Source organism: Dendrobates tinctorius, unplaced genomic scaffold (genome assembly GCF_039654945.1).
Source record: "Dendrobates tinctorius isolate UK_male_01 unplaced genomic scaffold, ASM3965494v1 ptg000011l, whole genome shotgun sequence".
Classification (NCBI taxonomy): domain Eukaryota; kingdom Metazoa; phylum Chordata; class Amphibia; order Anura; family Dendrobatidae; genus Dendrobates; species Dendrobates tinctorius.
Window position 1 is genome coordinate 21,910,939 of NW_027361679.1, and position 21,239 is coordinate 21,932,177.

At 42.9% G+C, this 21,239-nt stretch overlaps 1 protein-coding gene and 1 long non-coding RNA gene across 8 annotated transcripts in view; one reads left to right on the forward strand and one right to left on the reverse strand.

Annotated features, from left to right (window-relative positions):
• Positions 1–17,895, forward strand: part of LOC141101186 (uncharacterized) — a 195,790-nt gene extending 177,895 nt beyond the window's left edge. The window contains exons 3-4 of the long non-coding RNA XR_012234908.1: positions 13,067–13,149; positions 17,837–17,895. This is a non-coding gene — a long non-coding RNA (uncharacterized lncRNA). The remainder of the gene's footprint in view (positions 1–13,066; positions 13,150–17,836) is intronic.
• Positions 1–21,239, reverse strand: part of CCSER1 (coiled-coil serine rich protein 1) — a 1,553,450-nt gene that overhangs the window by 788,981 nt on the left and 743,230 nt on the right. The window lies entirely within an intron of this gene.

A 21,239-nucleotide genomic window follows, 5' to 3' on the forward strand; every position in this document is an offset into this window, starting at 1 on the left:
AGCAGTAAGCATCCATGTTTTCCTCTTATAGCTATACATCTGATGCTAAAGGGCCCTTTATACATAGTGATATAGCTAGCGATATCACTAAAGTGTCACCGATTTTGTGACGCAGCAGCAATATTGCTAGCGATATCGCTATGTGTGATACTTACCTCCGACCGGCTCCCCTGCTGTCTGTCGCTGATCACGCGAGATCGTGCAGCTCCATTTCTCGTCAGGCGCTTCCTGCTGGCGCTGACGAGCGACACGTGGACGCGGGTGGGAGGATCGCCGCGTCTGAAAGGTAAGTAACGACCGCTGCTGCGCCGCTGCATCGCTGTGAGATCTGCCTGTTTGGCAGCTCACTAGTGACCATTTAGCGATGCACCAGCAATCCTGACTGGGTCGTATCGTTGTCAGGATCGCTGGTGCACTGCTAAATGTAAAGGGGCCTTAAATATAAAGCAGAACGAAGTTATCCTGCATTGTATTACTTTAAAGAGAAAAACTTTAACCAAAGTTTGCCAAAAAATTAGGACAATAGAAAGAAAAAATAAGACGCAACACAGTTGAATTTGTAAGCTTAGGCCTGTTTCACACTTCAGTTTTTTGATGTCAGTCAAAATCCGCCAGAGTGGATGTCACAGGATCCGTTTTTTTGACGGATCCGTTTTTGGTGCCAAGGTGATGAAATTTAAAGTGACATGACTGTGGAAAAGGAGAGAGAGAGAGACATTTTCCGCCGCCAGAACAGAGTTTGGGGTTAAATTTCTGGCAAGAAAAATCTTCCGGACATGCTCAATGTCAAAAAGCGGATCCGTTGCCGGATTCCATCAAAAACGGTTGGCAACGGATCCGCCGCCGATGGGCGACCATTATAACGAATGACGGATAGCTGCGGATCCATTGCTATCCGCTATTTTGACGCAGCCAAAAAACGTTTCATTGTCCATCAACTCAAGTCAGCAGACGCCAAAATTATGGCGGATCCATCAAAAACTGGATCCAACGGATGACTATCCATCAAAATCCGCCGCTAAGGCCTGTTTCACACTTGCTTTTTTTTGCAGCGTGTTTTTCCCGCAAAAAAATGCATTGAAAAACGCATACAAAAGCATACAACTGCTGCGTTTTTTTCAAGCATTTTTATGAGCATGCATGAAAAAAACGCAGCATTTTTATGCGTTTGTATGCGTTTTTAGTGCGTTTTTACCGCGTTTGCGTTTTTTTCCAACATTAGGTGGCCCCTCACACTAACCCAAACCATGACTTTACTAACCCTAACCCTGACCCTAACCCTAACCCTAACCCTAACCCTGACCCTAACCCTAACCCTAACCCTAACCCTGACCCTAACCCTAACCCTAACCCTGACCCTAACCCTAACCCTAACCCTAACCCTTAACCAAACCATACTTAACCCTAACCCAAACCCTAACTAACCTTAACCCTAACCCTAACCCTAACCCTAACCCTGACCCTAACCCTGACCCTAACCCTTAACCAAACCATACTTAACCCTAACCCTGACCCTAACCCTGACCCTAACCCTAACCCTAACCCTGACCCTAACCCTGACCCTAACCCTAACCCTTAACTAAACCATACTTAACCCTAATCCTAACCCTAACCCTGACCCTAACCCTAACCCTAACCCTGACCCTAACCCTTAACCAAACCATACTTAACCCTAACCCTGACCCTAACCCTGACCCTAACCCTAACCCTGACCCTAACCCTAACCCTAACCCTTAACCAAACCATACTTAACCCTAACCCTAACCCTAACCCTGACCCTAACCCTAACCCTAAACCCCCTTAACTAACCCTAACTTTACCCAAACCCCTAAATTCCATTGTCTAAACTAATGGTAAAAAAAAAAACGCATGTGCAAAAAAACGCATACATAAGCCTAATGCAAGTCAATGGGAAAAAAAACAGATCCGCCAAAAAAAATGGCGGATCTGTTTTCTTTGCAAAACGGCGGATTTTGACTGATGGCAACAAACGGAAATGCGAAAAAGGCCTTAGATACATAGCATAGTTGTAAAGACTTGTCCAACAAATTTAACTCAGCAATGGGAAGTAGTATCAGTATACTTTTCACCAATGTTGTTTTTTTCACTCGTGATCCAGTTATCTAGTTAAAAAAAGAATAAGTCTATTTTGTCATAGAAGAGAAAAATATCCCTCCTTATCTAAAGTAATGATCAAACTGGATCATTAATGAAATAAGTATTCTATACATTTACATTAGCGTTAAAGGGGCATTCCCATCTCCAAGATCCTATCCCAATATGTAGTAGGGGTAATAATAATATTAATATTAGCAAATACCTCCAATTAGAAATGTAGCATAGTTCTTCTGATTCCCTATGTCTCTTTTCTCATGTGTAGGCATTGCAGAACCTTAGGTATCCATGGTTATGGCCTTTAGCAATAATAAATATATATATATATCGTAACCATGGATACCGAAGGTCCTGCAATGCCTACACATGAAGAAAGAGACAGATCAAATTAGAAAAACTATACTACATTTTAAACTGTAAATTGTAATTTGGTAATATTATTATTAGTAGAGTTGAGCGACTTTTGGTTTTTTAGGGTCTCGTTTCGTGAAACCCGACTTTTCCAAAAGTCGGGTCGAGCAAGATCGTCCGATTATAGGGAAAAGTCGGGGTCGTCCCGAAACACGAAACCCAATGTAAGTCAATGGGGAATAAAAGTCGGCCGTGAGAGGAGGACAGGAAACACACCTACAGTGCCCATTTGAATGCCAAAAGCATCAATTCTTCTTTCTTATGCTTGTCAACCTTAATTAACTTCATAATACAAGTTACGCACTGAAAAATGGGGGTTATTTGGCTACAAACTGTGGGGGGGAGGGCTGGCTCCAGGTTTTCATGTGCCCTGGGCGAAAGAGCGCCCCTTTAACACATACCACAACTCATCATGCTCCGATACGGCAGAGAAATAGCGGTATAGTCCAATGAAAAATACCTCACTTTTTACATCTCATGACGAGGCCCATCTATTTCTCCATACAGAATCATTGGTCCCATATAATGTTTGAAACAGTATATGATGAGCTCCACATAATGCTACAGTATATGTTGGTCCCCATGGATGAAGCTCCACTGTCTTATGGGCCCAAATAATGCTCCAAACATAATGGGCCCGATTTCTAATGCTCTAGTGTATAATGGGCCCTGTAAATGCTGCTCCAGTGTCTGATGTCCACCTTTGGAATGTTCCAGTGTATGGTGGGCCCCATCTATCATTCTCCAGAGTATAGTGCTCCCCAAAAATTGCTGTCCCAACATTGAAAACAATCAAATAAGTCTCCTCGCTAGGGAATCCCTGTACTTGTCTGGACAGGTGCTGTAGCTTGCTTAACAGCTCGCCAGCCGTTCTCACGCCCAGTATGGATTACACGTGATTGCACAAAGGTGAGAAAGGGTACCTTATCCCCAGATAACATGTATGGATAGCGTACACATTCAAAATATATGTCTCAGGAGGCAGGCTCAGACGGTGTTAGGCCCAGTATGGATTGCACGTGATTGCACAAAGGTTAGAAAGGGTACCGTATCACCGGATAACATGTATGGATAGCGTACACATTCAAAATATATGTCTATACAGCATGAGGCAGGCTCAGACGGTGTTAGGCCCAGTATGGATTGCACGTGATTGCACAAAGGTTAGAAAGGGTACCGTATCACCGGATAACATGTATGGATAGCGTACACATTCAAAATATATGTCTATACAGCATGAGGCAGGCTCAGACGGTGTTAGGCCCAGTATGGATTGCACGTGATTGCACAAAGGTTAGAAAGGGTACCGTATCCCCAGATAACATGTATGGATAGCGTACACATTCAAAATATATGTCTCAGGAGGCAGGCTCAGACGGTGTTAGGCCCAGTATGGATTGCACGTGATTGCACAAAGGTTAGAAAGGGTACCGTATCACCGGATAACATGTATGGATAGCGTACACATTCAAAATATATGTCTATACAGCATGAGGCAGGCTCAGACGGTGTTAGGCCCAGTATGGATTGCACGTGATTGCACAAAGGTTAGAAAGGGTACCGTATCCCCAGATAACATGTATGGATAGCGTACACATTCAAAATATATGTCTCAGGAGGCAGGCTCAGACGGTGTTAGGCCCAGTATGGATTGCACGTGATTGCACAAAGGTTAGAAAGGGTACCGTATCCCCGGATAACATGTATGGATAGCGTACACATTCAAAATATATGTCTATACATCAGGAGGCAGGCTCAGATGGTGTCAGGCACAGTATGGATTTGACGGCCCAGATTACACAGCGGAGGAGCAGGGAGAGGTAAAGATTGCAAATGCTGGGGCCCTGCCCAAGCAAGGGGGGCCCACTTGTGGGCGTCGGTACTGGCACTGGGCCCCTCATAGTACAGCGGTGTGTCTGACGGCGGGTGTGCACCACCACCGTCAGAGACACTTGATTGCACTATGAGGGACCCTGTGCCAGTGCCCGCGCCCAAGAGTCGGCCTACCCACCTGTCCAGGGCAACGGCACTCGCACGGTGTCGTGCGCTAGGTGGTGACCCTGGCCATGGGGGGGGAGGCAGCACAGTTAGGGAGTTTTAGAAAGTGGCATATGTTGATGTTGGACGTTCAGCTGATGCAAAAGGCGAAATAGGTGAAGTACCAGGAAGAGGTGGACCAAAGCAAGCCATTTTTCTGTCACCCTATGTGTCATCAGGGGAAGGTGGGACAAAATCCTTGGAAACCCATGCGTGGTTCATTTTAATGAAGGTTAGATCATCCACATTTTGGGTTGACAGACGGGTCCTTTTTTCTGTCAGGATTGATCCAGCTGCACTGAAGACTCTTTCCGATAGCACACTTGCAGCTGGGCAAGCGAGCTCCTGTAAGGCATATTGGGCCAATTCAGGCCAGGTGTCCAGTTTAGCGGCCCAATAGTCAAAGGGGAATGACCTGTGTGGGAGAACATCGATATGGGAGGAAAAGTAGTTTGTAACCATAGTTGACAACTGCTGTCTCCTGTCACTTTCCATCGATGCAGTATTACCAGTTGTGTGAGCGGTATTTGAAAAATCAGTCCACAACATTGTCATGAAACCCCTGTCTCCAACGCCACTTCTGCTGTGTGCACCACTAACACCTCTGCCAAGCTGCCCCCGGCCCGTACGGCTCGTGTGAGAACCATCACCGCTGCTGTGTGCTGGGAATGCCTCAAGCAACCGATTTACCAGAGTTGCTTGTTTATTAGCCAATATTAGGTCAAGGTTCTCCTGTGGCATGATGTTTTGTAATTTGCCTTTATAGCGTGGATCCAGGATGCTGGCCAACCAGTAGTCGTCATCGTTCATCATTTTGGGAATGCGGGGGTCCCTTTTTAGGATCCGCAAGGCATAATCTGACATGTGGGCCAATGTTCCCGGTGTCAATGATGCACTGCGAGTGCTGGGTGGAGGAGCACTTTCTGGCAAATCCACATCCCTCCAGTCACGCACAAACCCTGTACCAGACCTTGCCACGCCAACATTTTCACTTGCCCCACGAGATGCATCCTCCTCCCCTAAGTAATCATCCCCATCATCATCCTCCTCCTCCTCTTCTTCCTCCACCTCGTCCAGGAGAGGTCCCTGAGCAGACAATGGCTGAATGTCATCAAGGATTCCCTCCTCCTCTTCCTCCTCATCAACATTGGCTGCAGACGCCTGCTCCTTAAGGTGCGTCAAAGTTTGCATGAGCAGACGCATAAGTGGGATGCTCATGCTTAGGATGGCGTCGTCTGCGCTTACCAGCCGTGTGCATTCCTCAAAACACTGAAGGACTTTACAAAGGTCTTTCAGCTTCGACCACTGCACACCTGTCAACTCCATGTCTGCTCTCAAAGTGCCTGGCTGTGTATCCTCCCACAAATGCATTATGGCCTGCCTCTGCTCGCACAGCCGCTCCACCATGTGCAGGGTGGAGTTCCACCTTGTTGCAATGTCGATAATGAGGCGGTGGTTGGGAAGGTGGAGCAATCGCTGCAGCTTCTGCATACGAACGGAGTGTACAGGCGACCGGCGGATGTGCGCGCACAGTCTTCGCACCTTCTGGAGCAGGGCTGTTAACTCCAGATAATTTTTGAGGAAGCACTGCACCACCAGGTTCAAGGTGTGAGCCAAGCAAGGTATGTGGCTGAGTTTTGAAAGGGCTATGGCTGCCACAAAATTACGGCCGTTATCACTAACTACATTGCCTGCCTCAAGATGTACACTGCCCAGCCATGACTCAGTTTGTCACTTCAAGTACTCGGCCAGCACCTCGGCGGTATGTCTGTCGCCCAAACACATCATCTGCAACACAGCCTGCTGACGCTTTCCACTAGCTGCTCGATAGGGGGACACATCGTGTGCAACAGTGGCAGCTGCAGATGGAGTGCTCGTACGACTGCGCTCTGTGGACGAGCTTTCGCTTCTGGAGGAGGAGCAGGAGGAGGAGGAGGGTGGAACGCCTACAGCCAACTGTTTCCTATACCGTGGGCTAGGCAGCACTGTCCCAACACCGCTGTCCCCTGTGGACCCTGCATCCACCACATTAACCCAGTGCGCAGTGATGGACACGTAACGGCCCTGGCCATGCCGACTGGACCATGCATCAGTTGTGAGGTGCACCTTTCCGCTCACTGACTGCTTGAGTGCATGGACAATGCGGTTTTTCACATGATGGTGAAGGGCTGGGATGGCTTTGCGAGAGAAGAAGTGGCGACTGGGTAGGTCATAGCGTGGTACTGCATAGGCCATGAGTTCGCGGAAAGCTTTGCTTTCCACCAACCGAAAGGGCATCATCTCAAACGAGATTAGTTTGGCAATGTGGGCGTTCAAACCCAGTGTACGCGGATGAGAGACTGAGTACTTTCTTGACCTACTCATAGTGTCTGGGAGGGTGAGCTGGACTTGAGAGCTGCATATGGTGGAAGTAGCGGTGGACAGGGCGGACTGAGAGAGGGTTGATGATGGTGATGGAGTTGGTGTTCTTTCTGATGGCCTAGAATCAGTCTTTCATTGATATAACAGTGGGATTCCCTGACTGCTGTGGCCTTGCAACGACACCTAAACATTTGCTGCTGTGCTAACCGGTGGGCTTACAGTGGGGGAAACAATGTAGCGTTGATGACTACCTTCGTTGTGATCAGTTGCACATGTGGCACTTGAGGTTTGGTGTTGTGTCCACGCTTGCAAGTGCATGCTGGTTAAATGTCTAAGCATGCAACTGGTATTCAAATTTTTCAGATTTTTCCCTCGGCTAAAGGTCCTTGCGCACTTCTTACAGATAACCTTGGCCTGATCATGAGGATTTTGTTCAAAAAAGTGCCACACTGCACTCTTCCTACTTTGGCAGACATTTTGCGGCCTAGCACGCTGTGATCTTTTGACCCTCTGGACAAGCTGTCCAGCAACTCTTTTGATGTTTGGAACCTGTCTTTGGAGTGCTATGGGCCTGCCAGATAACAGCTGTTGCGATGTCGATGTCTGCTGTGGATGCTCCTCATCTGAGCTATTGGAAGCAGCACCCTCTTACCCCAATGGATGCCAATCTGGGTCAACAACTGGGTCATCCATCACCTCCTCTTCTATGTCATGTGCACCTTCCTCTGTGTCACCGTGTATGGTGGTATAGTGTGCGGGAAGGGGCACCTGAGTCTCATCAGGGTCAGAATCTGGCTCTGTACACTGCGAGGACAATGTAGTGCTCTGAGTGAATGTACCAGCAGAATCATCCATCAGCGGCTGTGCATCAGTGCACTCCATGTCAGATTCATCTTGGCCTGGGTAATTCACCATTTCACTTGATAATCCAGGCATGGTATGTGAAAACAGCTCCATGGAGTAATCAGTAGTATGGCCTGCGTCATCCTTCAATCTTGGTTGGGGTGAAGGACACAAGGAAAGGTGTGGTTCATGAACATGAGCCTGCAATGACGACTCAGTGCTTTTACTTTTTACAACTGAAGAAGAGGAGGCGATAGAGCTGGAGGCTGAGTCAGCAATGCAAGACAAAACTTTTTCCTGATGCTCTGGCTTTAAAAGCGGTTTGCCAACTCCTAGAAAACTAAGCGTTCGAGGCCTTATGTAGCCAGACGATGACGCAGGCTCAACACCTCCTGCATTCGGTCCTATTTTGCTCTTGTCACTACCATCAGATCCACCACCAACACCATCATTACCAGCTGCCAACCCCCGCCCAATTCCACGGCCTCTTCCACCAACCTTCCTCATTTTTGGTAGAAATGTAGAAAAAATCCAACAAACTATATAGTATGTAAAACAAGGTACAAGGTGTCTATAGGACAGGGGAGATTTTGAATGTCTGCACACACTTTTGGACACTGGACACTTTTGGATTGTGTGAGGCCCAATGAATATCTGAGCGCTATGTGACAGGCTCGATGGCACAGCTGTGACCTAAGTGACTAGAGGATAAGTGAGATTTTGAATGTCTGCACACACTTTTGGACACTGGACACTTTTGGATTGTGTGAGGCCCAATGAATATCTGAGCGCTATGTGACAGGCTCGATGGCACAGCTGTGACCTAAGTGACTAGAGGATAAGTGAGATTTTGAATCTCTGCACACACTTTTGGACACTGGACACTTTTGGATTGTGTGAGGCCCAATGAATATCTGAGCGCTATGTGACAGGCTCGATGGCACAGCTGTGACCTAAGTGACTAGAGGATAAGTGAGATTTTGAATGTCTGCACACACTTTTGGACACTGGACACTTTTGGATTGTGTGAGGCCCAATGAATATCTGAGCGCTATGTGACAGGCTCGATGGCACAGCTGTGACCTAAGTGACTAGAGGATAAGTGAGATTTTGAATGTCTGCACACACTTTTGGACACTGGACACTTTTGGATTGTGTGAGGCCCAATGAATATCTGAGCGCTATGTGACAGGCTCGATGGCACAGCTGTGACCTAAGTGACTAGAGGATAAGTGAGATTTTGAATGTCTGCACACACTTTTGGACACTGGACACTTTTGGATTGTGTGAGGCCCAATGAATATCTGAGCGCTATGTGACAGGCTCGATGGCACAGCTGTGACCTAAGTGACTAGCGGATAAGTGAGATTTTGAATGTCTGCACACACTTTTGGACACTGGACACTTTTGGATTGTGTGAGGCCCAATGAATATCTGAGCGCTATGTGACAGGCTCGATGGCACAGCTGTGACCTAAGTGACTAGAGGATAAGTGAGATTTTGAATGTCTGCACACACTTTTGGACACTGGACACTTTTGGATTGTGTGAGGCCCAATGAATATCTGAGCGCTATGTGACAGGCTCGATGGCACAGCTGTGACCAAAGTGACTAGAGGATAAGGGAGATTGGATTGCTTTTAAAAAAGCAGTTTGCGGAGCAGTGGGTAAACAGCAATGCCAGCCTGTCAGGAAGCCTTAAAAGGCAGCCCAACAACCAACACCACTGATACACCACTATATAGCCTCCCCTTGCACTGCACACACAGTGACTGGTGTGTTGTGCAGGCCAAATTGCTATCAGCAGCAGAAGCAGTTTTTTTTTCTTCTCAGCAGGACAAAAAAAAAATTGGGATTGCTTAAGCAGTTTGAGGCCCAATGAATATCTGAGCGCTATGTGACAGGCTCGATGGCGCAGCTGTGACCAAAGTGACTAGAGGATAAGGGAGATTGGATTGCTTTTAAAAAAGCAGTTTGCGGAGCAGTGGGTAAACAGCAATGCCAGCCTGTCAGGAAGCCTTAGAAGGCAGCCCAACAACCAACACCACTGATACACCACTATATAGCCTCCCCTTGCACTGCACACACAGTGACTGGTGTGTTGTGCAGGCCAAATCGCTAGCAGCAGAAGCAGTTTTTTTGTCTTCTTCCCTGCCTAACGCTCTCCCTACAGAATCAGCAGCAACCTCTCCCTATGCTAAGATCGGCAGAAGTAAGATGGCGGTCGGCGTGCACGCCCTTTTATACCCCCTGTGACGCCCACCAAAGCAAGCCAATCACTTGCATGCCCTTCTGAAAGATGGTGGTGACCCGTGCCTATGTCATCACGTTGCCCACAGTATCCGTGGATCCTGATTGGCTGAAAAAGAGCGCAAAACAAACTTTTGAAACGCGACTTTGGCGCGTAAGTCGCCGACCTCGTGTCCGACCTCATCCTAGGGTCGGGTTTCGTTTCATGAAACCCGACTTTGCCAAAAGTCGGCGACTTTTGAATTTTTTCGACCCGTTTCGCTCAACTCTAATTATTAGTACTACACCTACTACATATTGTGATAGGATCCTGAAGATGGGAATACCCTTTTAATGATAGTATTATTTAAATCACACATTTGCGCCAAATGATATACTTAGTCTTGATTCATCATACAAATTCAGGTTTCTATGTTACAGAAATTTGGTTTAGCTACTTTTCTGGTTTTGCCTCTTTTCTGTTATTTTATCCAGTTGTAAAAGGGCATTAGCATTATAAAAATAATGAAGTAAAAGAGATTTTGGCTTTTAAAACTGTCTATATACATTAGATGGTCACTGGCTGACCAATGTAATGTATATGGCAGTGTCTCATTGGAAATGCAGGTGCCTAGTGCCCAGTAGATGCTTTTTCCCCTTTCCCTATTAAGAACAGGTACACAGCAAGCTGAGCAGAGCATCCACATTTATTCTAAGGTAGGGAAAATAGCCAAGTGGCCAAATAATCTATCTTTAGTAAATGGCTACTATAGCTTTAAGCCAAAAGATTCTACAGCTTGGGGGAGACATCGCATCAACAGTCTCACATGGGATCTATGTACCTTCCTGACTGTAATTTATATGTCTAGATTTTATTGCTGTGCTTCTGATCAGCTTCCCAGTCAATGCCTTCATTTAACCAGATGGCAAGAGATGTTCTCTAATGTGATGAGACATAGACTGTGTAGCTAGAAAGACCAGTGTGTGGTATTTGCATATGTTTTAGAAGGGTTCAACATACTGTTCATTGTTTTTCACCTCCTGGTAAAAATGCTTAAAATGACCTAATTATGGTTTTATGTTCCAACCCCAGTGGCTTGAGCCTCAATGCACAGTTGTCATTGCTGGCAAATATCTGGCAGCTTCACTCAGAAATGGATTAGGATGTGTGAGGAAATAACCCTGACAATTTCTTGCCGCTTCGATTGCTATTTGTACACTGGGCCATGCTTATTTCCAGTTGCAAGTAAAGAACTAACACTAACACTATTTACTCCTGTTCCAGCAATATTATGAGAGCTGCTACGACTACTAGGCCCTTATTATGTCATGATGTTGTAGCACCAGGCACATTATGCATAGAAATGAGCAAATAAATTTGCAGAACATTGGTCAATATGCTATGGCTACTAGAAGAGAGCTACGGAAAGTGCCTCCTCTCTCTTGGCATCCTCACTTCCTTTTTGATTAGCCATCCAGGCTTGACATTGTTTGGATTTCACGTTGCAGTGATGATGTCATGCCAGGCTAGCTAATCAAAAGTAAAGTCATGGATGCCGGCTAGTAAGAGGCAGTTCACAGACCACCAATTCAGCGACCATGAAATACGGACCCCCCTGCTGGACCAAGTCTTGTATATTGACTCACTCATCTCCACTGAGGCCTAGTTACCAGGCTTCTTGTCACATCATATTGTGAGGACCCAGTAAGTTATACTTATTGGATGCTGTTACAAATTGTACAATAGACCTAGAGATGAGTAAAACAGATTTGAACTTCCATGGTCAGTCCTACCTGAAAATGGGACTGGGTCAGTGTTTTGTTTTGCATCAGCAATTCCTTGCTACCCTAGCCCTCTCTGAAGCTCAGTTGGTCATGTCATAGCATGATGCAATGTAAACATTTTGAGTTTGTAGCACCCAATGCAAAACCTGCAACAGTGCACCAATTATCACAGATTTTTAATAGTATTGGTCGTGAAATTATATAAATCATTATATATATTGTGCTTAAATTTACAAAGCACATCTTTATAAAGTGTCACAGTGCCATTAGTAATCCTATTTTTTGTTGCTGTAAATTCATCAATTAGGTGTACATTGATCATAGAGTAATATTATATAACATATTGATGGCAATTAAAGTGCAGGTGTCACATAAGTAATGAAAATAGGCTCATTTAAAAAGTTAAACAGAACCCTTAAACAATGCTATTCTAAAACATAAATCACATATTTTTAGCGTCAGAAATAATAGAGTGATTCAGAGTACAGAGACAGAACAGATATATCAATTCTTTTGTGCTGATGTGGGCATACCTGGTATATTATATGGGCACTGGACACAGAACATCTCTATTGTCTGTGCAAGCATAGTGCGGACCAGTGAGTCTCCAGCAATATCAATTATCTTTCTTTTAATCTATCTATTCCACATCTATCTATCTGACTATGTATCTCCCTGATATCTACCTATCTACCCCATATCCATCTGTCTATCTAACCTATATCTATTACATATGTATCTATCCTACATCTACAGAAGATGAAATAAGTATTGAACATGGACCAGACCAATTTTCTTAGTAAATATATTTCTAGTTGCCATTGACATGACATTATCACCAAATGTTGGAAACAACCCATTCAATCCATAAAGACAAAACAATCAAATTATAGATGTCCATAAATTACGTCATGTGTAATAATGAGAGGTGTAAAAAGCCATGAAAAGTCTTGACACTACCTGAAATCTATCAGTAAGTAGAAAGCAATCCTGTCACTTAGTGAAAAATAATCAGCTGTTTTAAATGATGGCCTACAAAAAGGTGCATCATTACCCAGATGCCACACAAGAAACATCTGTTTATGGGTAAAAACAAGTGAGCTGTCTCAAAACCTTTGCAACCTTATTGTTGCAAAGCATACTGATAGCATTGGTTACAGAAGACTTTCTAAACTACTGAATGTTCCAGTGAGCACTGATGAGGCCATAATCTGTAAGATACAAGAACATAGTTTCATCATAAATTGAAAATTGACCATGACCATGTTCTCCTTGCAAAATTTCAGACAAAGGAATGAAAAGAATTATCAGAAGAGTTGAAGAAGAGCCAAGGAACACCTGTTTAGAGCTACAGAAAGACTTCGAAATAGTAGGTACAATTGTTTCCAAGACTATAAGTAAGGCACTCAACCTCTATGGTCTGTATGCATGCTCACCATGCAAGACTCCATTGCTGAACAAAAAGCATGTTCAAGTGTGTTTAAAGTTTGCACAACAACATTTATACAAACCTGGGAAATACTGGCAGAATATAGTCTGATCAGATGAGACCTAAATTGAACTCTATGAGTATCATAATATACATTATGTTTGGAGGCCAAAATGCACTGCATATCACCCCAAAAACACCACACCAACAGCGAAGTTTGTAGGTGGGAACATCATGGTGTGGGGCTCTTTCAGCATACTGTAATGACAAACTCCATATAATTGAATGATGGATGAATGGCCAAATGTACCTAGACATTCTTGTTAAAAATCTGCCTTCATCTACAAATATAATGAAGATTAAGCAAAATTGGACAATTCAGCAAGACAATGATCCAAACACACTGCCAAGGAAACTCTCAGTTTCAGAGAAGGAAAATAGCGCTGCGAAAACCGCCCAGCCAATTACCTGATCTGAATACAATAGAAAATTGATGGAAGGCACTAAAGCTCAGAGTTCATGGAAGGAGCTCACGGAACCCTCAGGATTCGAAGAGTTTGTGTGGAACAATGGACCAAAATCACACCTGAGCAATCTATCTATCTATGTGATGGTTCTGCGTGAGGGCCGGAGACTTCCTCTGTCAAAAATGGCGCTGGACATCCACTGGAATGCAACTGCACATGCGTGAGCTCTCGACATACTTTCAATATACTTGTTTCCTGAGATGCACAATTGATACTTTAGGATGCAGATAACCACTGTTAAGAATGGGGTGAGGCATGCGTCATTATAACTACTTACAGTTGATTACATGATGACTAATTGAGCTTTTAACTAATTTTTGCACATGACTGCACTGTATGCACTTTTCTGTGGCACTATATATTGCTGAAAATAATATGCCTTTACACTTTATGTATAAATGTGAATTGTACATAGCACTCCTATGAGATTAATTACTGCTAAGTATGTTCTATCTATCTATCTAACATCCCATATCTATCTATCCCATATCTGTCTATTGATCTATCTATCTATCTATCTATCTATCTATCTATCTATCTAACGTCCCATATCTATCTATCTATCTATCTATCTATCCATCTATCCCCTATCTATCTATCTATCTATACCATATCTATCTATCTCATTTATCTATCTATCCTCTATCTATCTATCTATCTATCTATCTATATATCTCCATCTATCTATCTATCCCATATCCATCTATCTATCTATCTATCTATCTATCTATCTCATATCTACAGTACTAGTTAGGCCTTTATCAAGGTTGATCTAAATAGAACATAAAAATCAGATCATATATCAAGAAATGTGAGAGAACATATATACAAAAATAAGCAAGTCAGACAATATCACATGAATAACACAGTATAATGTATAAGAGGGTTTCATATTGTCAGTTGAACCACGGCTGTGAAGACAAGAAATGGATATAAGGAAACATTTAAATAAGCATGTAAAATAAGACACAAATATTTCCTTATATCCTTTTCTTGTCGTCACAGCCATGGTCCACTATCTATATTGTGCCAAAGGTTTTTTTTACCTAGCTGATTTGACCTTTCCCTGACGGCACCAATAATTTTGGATTGCGACTCCCCTTATCTATTTTGTAGCTATAGCTATGCATAGATGCAAGTTGGCACAACTTACTCATATTTTCTTATTGCAGATACAATCAGACATAAGGTTTTCTTTCTGTTCAAAGTTATTTATGACCATATGTTTCACAGAACATTTATATAAAAATAACACAACCAAAAACAGACAGACTACTGTTCTAATTCTATTATTTGCCAAGGAGAAATCATTATTGGGTACAAAATTGTTTAATTAATAGATGTTGTTTTATACAGCAGTCAGAATACTACAATACAATGAGTTCCTGTAGGAATTGGAAGAATTCCATATTTAAAGATCCGCTTCTTCCCACTTTACCTGTACTTATATGCTAAAGCCTAATCAATGCAGCACATAACAGACAGCAGAAGAGCTGGGGGCTAAGTACAGGCCCATGGCCTCTCTCTATGTATTTATCCATCAGACTTATGCTGAGAATAGAAAAGTAAAGAGCGATGTACACAGGACAAGTGATTATTTTTCATTGATGAGAACACGATTACTCTGTCGGTCAGTTTGAAAGGATAAGTTTATAAGCCAAAGCCCATAGAGCTTGGGGAAAGAGTTAAAACCACTCTAAGTATATTTTCCGGATCACAGAAGCAGTTGCTATCTTTCAAACCCATTGAACAGTTACCTGGGGGACCCCTGCCAAGACAGGAAAAGTGCTGGTAAAACGCAACAGATTAAGCAAGTCATTGACCTGGACTGGCAGGGAAGATTTCAAGTCTGCATGCTTTCTTTAGTGTTTAATTTAGACATCAATTAAAGGGACACATGATAAATGTTGGATGTGCCCTACATGTCTATTTTCTACAGTCCTATCAATAATTGTATTATTATTATAAGAGTTAGTTGCTATCTGATTGAAGAGAAGAGATAATAAAGCCCAGTTCCTATTCCTTAGTATTTGCTTTAGTTTAGTGCTCCACAATAACATCTCCACCACTAAAGGCCCCGTTACACATAACGATGTCCCAGCGATCCCACCAATGATCCGGCATGGATGGGATCGCTGGGACATTGTTAGACTGATCGCTGGTGAGCTGTCACATAGACAGCCCCTCCAGCGATCAGGACCAGCGAGCAAGCTGGTTTCCAATGTAAACAGCAGGTATCTAACAGCCGCACGGCTCTTAGATACCCACTGTTTACCCTGAAAACCAGTGTGCACGCTGGTTTCCAAGGTAAACAATGGGTAACCAAGAGCCGCGCGGCTGTTAGATACCCGCTGTTTACATTGGAAACCAGCGTCCAGCGTCTCTGATTGCTGGTCTCTCGCTGCCACACACAGCAATGCGTGCTGGCCAGCGGGAGACCAATAATCAAAAACGGCCTAGGACGATGGAGTGCGATCAGCGATACCCGGCAGGGGGGCCGGTCTCTGATGTGTGTAGCACACAGCGATATCGCTGTGGCGTCACAAAATCAGCGATCTCGCTGGCGAAATCGTGGTGTGTGACGGGGCCCTAAAAAGTAATCATACTTACCATACTCATAATTATACTATTAGGTACACACTTTTTTAACCACATATGAGTCGTTGCACCCAGTTTTTGCTTGTTCTAAAAAGTAATCATAGTAGTTCAGCTGTGTTAGTGTTCGATATAAATCACTGCTGTGCCCACTGTGTCACCCAAATCCAGAGACTAACATGTTTGGGGGATAGTAATTCATCCGGTTGGACTTGATCTCAGCTGTATATGCATCAAATGACTTTTCTGAAAATAAATAGATACAAAACAGTACATTTCTTATTGGCATAGAGTAATGTTGGAGTAAAACCGAAATTCCCTTTAACATCACTTTCCATTTTTTTCTGGATTAACACTTCTGTCAATTAGAGGGAATCTTCTCTTTATGAAGCTGTCAGTTGAACATACGGCCTGATGAATAAACATGTATACACCAAGGGCCAACTAAAGAATGTTTGGAAAGATTCACCCTTTCCCTGTCAAGGACATAGGAACACATCCAATTATGCCCTGCATCGAATCATTTTAGCATTTTGATTGTGTGATTCAAATATTTATCAGCAACTAATGTTATATACAAGTAGACATAGGTACAGGTGGCATGTAGAAACTTAGCACACCCATGGTTTGTTTGTTTTTTCTTATAGGTTTGTTTATCTCAGGCAGGTTTGCGCAGTGCAATTTCTGCAATGTGAACTGGGGTTATTATCCAATTTTTTACATTTTATAATTTAGGCTTTTTTTCTGGCAATGGGTGAGTTTAGAGCAAGTATAACAAAAACAGTGACTCTGGAGGTCCCAATATGATGGTGTTTCAACTGGACAGCAGATTAATTTAGATGGGGAAAGTGTAATGCATCCTTCCACCTGCGGTGGTGCAGCAGGAAAAAAGAACACTTGCTGTAAGGTTCCAGTTGATGGAAAAGAACATCAAATGCAAATACAAACACATCTCAGAACGAAAAGCCAAACGTATCTCTACATAATACCAATATTCTGCAAGATGTGAGGTGAATAGTGATGAGTGAGTATACTCGTTGCTCGGGTGGTCTCCGAGTATTTTGGCATGCTCGGAGATTTAGTTTTCATCACCTCAGCTACATGATTTGCGACAGCTAGACAGCTTGAATACATGTGTGGAATACTTGTTTGTTAGGGAATCTCCACTTGTATTCAGCCTGCCTACAAGTCGCAAAGCATGCAGCTGAGACGATGAAAATGAAATCTCCGAGCACGCCAAAATACTCGGAGGACACCCGAGCATGCTCGGGAAAACCTGAGCAACAAGTATACTCGCTCATCACTAGAGCTGAAGGAAACACAGGTGCAAAATACCAATGATACATCTATCATCCATGAAGGGATGCTAAATTAACATTGTAGACCCACTGATAAGGTGTGCCAGCCACTTGGTTACGTGTAGTGCACCATGTGTCTGCATTCTGTAGCTTACTAGTATTATGAACAGATAAAGGTTTTTTTTATCTTATATCCTTTATTACTAGGTCTCTCCTCAGTTTACTGCTGACTGTTGAGATACAGTGTGTTCTGATAATAGGAGATCCTTCAAACAACAAGAGATTCTACAAAGAGGACAGCCGCCTACTTAGGGTAATTTCTTCTAATGGAAACATGCCTTCTACTTTACTTTTATTTTCTTAATGAATTTATGAATGATATGTACTAGTGAATTCAATATTCTAGTCTAGAGTTGATAATGTAATTTATAGAAAAGGGTAGAGGCAAGTGATTCCTCATCTGCGCCACACAACCCTTAATACGCACTGCCCACAAACCAGCCTATCATCCCCCTAGGCGGCAGGCAGCAGACTGCGCAGTTTTCTCTCATCTGTTGAAACAGTTTCACACCAGTTTTCAATATCAGCATATGTGACCTGCTGACCATTAACTTGTTTCTTTCTCGCATGTAGAGCAAGAGGACAAGTGTTTGTTCCATTTTTCCAAACATTTCTAAGGAACATTTTTCGGACCACCTGTTGTCAGGATTTTACATTATGTAATCATTGTTCTTTGCATCTAGAAGTCCGTTACCTGACTCTCCCACTCATTTATTCTTTTATTAAAGGCTATTTTTCTGCTATTTGCTCCTATTTGAGCTCTGTGAAGAATTATTGGTAATTTGTGGATTTCATGTGAAATTTTGAAAAATTTATATTTACTCATAATGGCCTTTTAGGATGCTATAAACAATATATCTTTAAAAGAAGTGAATAAATTCAGAGAATTTCAAGTCTTTTTTTCCTTGTTCTTGTTTTTTTTTTCTACAGTGCTGACCATATTGTGCAGTCAACGAGAATATTACTTTCTGCATTCACTGGAAATCTGGTAAAAGGCTGCGCAGGTTCATTTCTAGACTTGCCTCGGGAATGAAATCATTAAAATGCAGATTGTGGTAAATAAAACATTGATTGAAATAAAGGATACACAGTCAATAAGTGTAAAGGGCTTATTTGAAGCTTTACATTTTATATGGCTGACACTAATACAAAACTACATTGCTTCTCTTCTGCTGGGAGAGTAGGACACTCGTAAATAGGAATGCAGGGATTCTATATAATCTGAAGCTTGAATATCATAAATGATTGTAGACTGCCACACATGGTGCACTATAGTCTATAAAATTCTCTTAAGACCTGTATATGAAAGTATCAATAATCATATTATTATTAGTTATTATTTTTCATACCTGTCTTACTTAAAGAGGATCTGCCAGCAATTTTTAATTTAATCTGAGAGCAGCAGGATGTAGGTACTGAGACACTGATTACAGTGATGTGTCACTTATTAGGCTGTGTGCTGAAGTTTTAAACAAATTAGTGTTTATCAGCAGGATAATATAACTACAGGACTACAGTACATGTGCATCCTGGTCCAACTCTTCCCCATCACTGAATAGAAGTTTAGTGCTTATCAGTGGTGAGGGCAGGTTAGCTTCCTAAGCTCTGCTTCATACTATATCTAAAAACTGCTGAACCCAGTAAACTAAGTGATACATCATTGGAATCAGGGTCTCCTTCTCCACACTATGCTGTTATTTAATAGGGCTGCAAAAGCCTGGAGACAGATTTCTTTTAAATGACAGAACAAAGCTATCCAACGTACCGAATTGTGGAGGCACCAATCAGAGACTCCACAGCAAATGGGAATATAGCCTTAGATGAGTTAATAAAGAATTATCAACTGCAACATTTCCCTCCTAGTGTAAAGGGCATGTCACACTAAGAGATATCGCTAGCAATATCGCTATAACTTGTGACGTTATAGCGATATTGCTAGCGATATCGCTATGTGTGATACTTACCTAAGACCCGCTCCCCCGCTGGTTATCGCTGATCACGCGAGACCAGGCTGGGCCGTTTCTTGTCATCAGCTTCCTGCGGCGCTTCCTGTTGTGACGACTAGCGACGCGTGGAGCCAGGCGGGAGGACGCAGGATCGCCTAGTGTGACAGGTAAGTAGCGACCCCCGAACCCAGCGATGTCGCTAGTGAGATCTGCCTGTGTGACAGCTCACTAGCGACCACTTAGCGATGTACCAGCAATCCTGACTGCATCATATCGCTGGTTGGGATCGCTGGTGCATCGCTAAGTGTGACAGTACCCTAATTCTATACAGTGAGCAGCTATCCAAGCTTGTGAATAAGCAAGTGTTCCACTCTCAGAACAACAAAAGCTTTAATCAATGTGCTAATTACTAGGAATGATGAAATGCCCAAGAACATGTCCCATTCTACAGAGCATATCCTATGTAAAGAGCAGACCAAATTTTTTGTTTACATTTACTTCACCAACACTTAAGGAAACTATCAGATCAATAAAAAATATTTTTATTAAGATATGCTCAAAAATGCATATTTAATATTGTATTTGTCTTTGGGATAAGTCAACAGTTGGTGGCAGCTCAACTGACGGCAATCCTATGATCAGCTGAATGAATGTATTTAGGCGCAACAGAAGTGACACAGCTCCATACACAGTGTAGTGGCCATACATGGTACTACAACCGGGACAGACTGGGACTGACATTTAGCCCTAGCATTTGAAAGCACACATATCCATGTTGTATCCCCACTTCCAAAGATGGCGGGTGTGCACTGTAAATATGTCCTTGCTTGACAACGTAGGAAGTACAATTTTAATGTAATTTAAATGTAATTCTAAAATGCATGCTAATCCTTTTTCTCCTGATAATTTAGGCCATATCATAGCGTCATGTTACAAAAACAAAATGGTGTATGGCATACTCAGCTCAGTGCACAGGATAAATTCAGGACTGGTTTGGGTTATTTAAAAGCTGTAATACTTAGATTGAACAGAAGGGATATAACCATAGTCCTAGTGGCAACAATTGGGCCTGGACCACACAACCACCATGACCGGCATGTTGCCTTGACATGTAGACGGCGGAAGGGTTTATAAAAATATCTGTGCTTCCACCTAAAAAAAATAACAAAAGTTCACATTCTACTTGTCTGTTCTGTCTTGCTGAATAGTAAAACAGAATTCATGTGTAAAATGGATCCGTTGCATAACTGATGCAAAGAGAAGCAGACAGACCCATTGATTATGGAATCCATCACAGTATGTGTTAGCTTTTACAAAGGAAATAAAAGTTCTGCATGGTGCACTTTTTCCTCAAACTGTCACAAACAGACCGACTCCATAATAATCAATTATTGCACATTATTCTATTTGTCTGTTCTTCTAAATAGAGCAGTCAAAAATAATGTGAACAAAGCCTAAAAGTATTATCACCATGAACAATCAGGAAAGGGGTTTTCACATCATCATCTTAAATGAGCAAAATTGCAACATGATTGTCAAAAACAAAGCAACTTTGTAAATTACCTGTTATTAAAAATCCTCTCTATTCTCAAAGATAGAGGGAT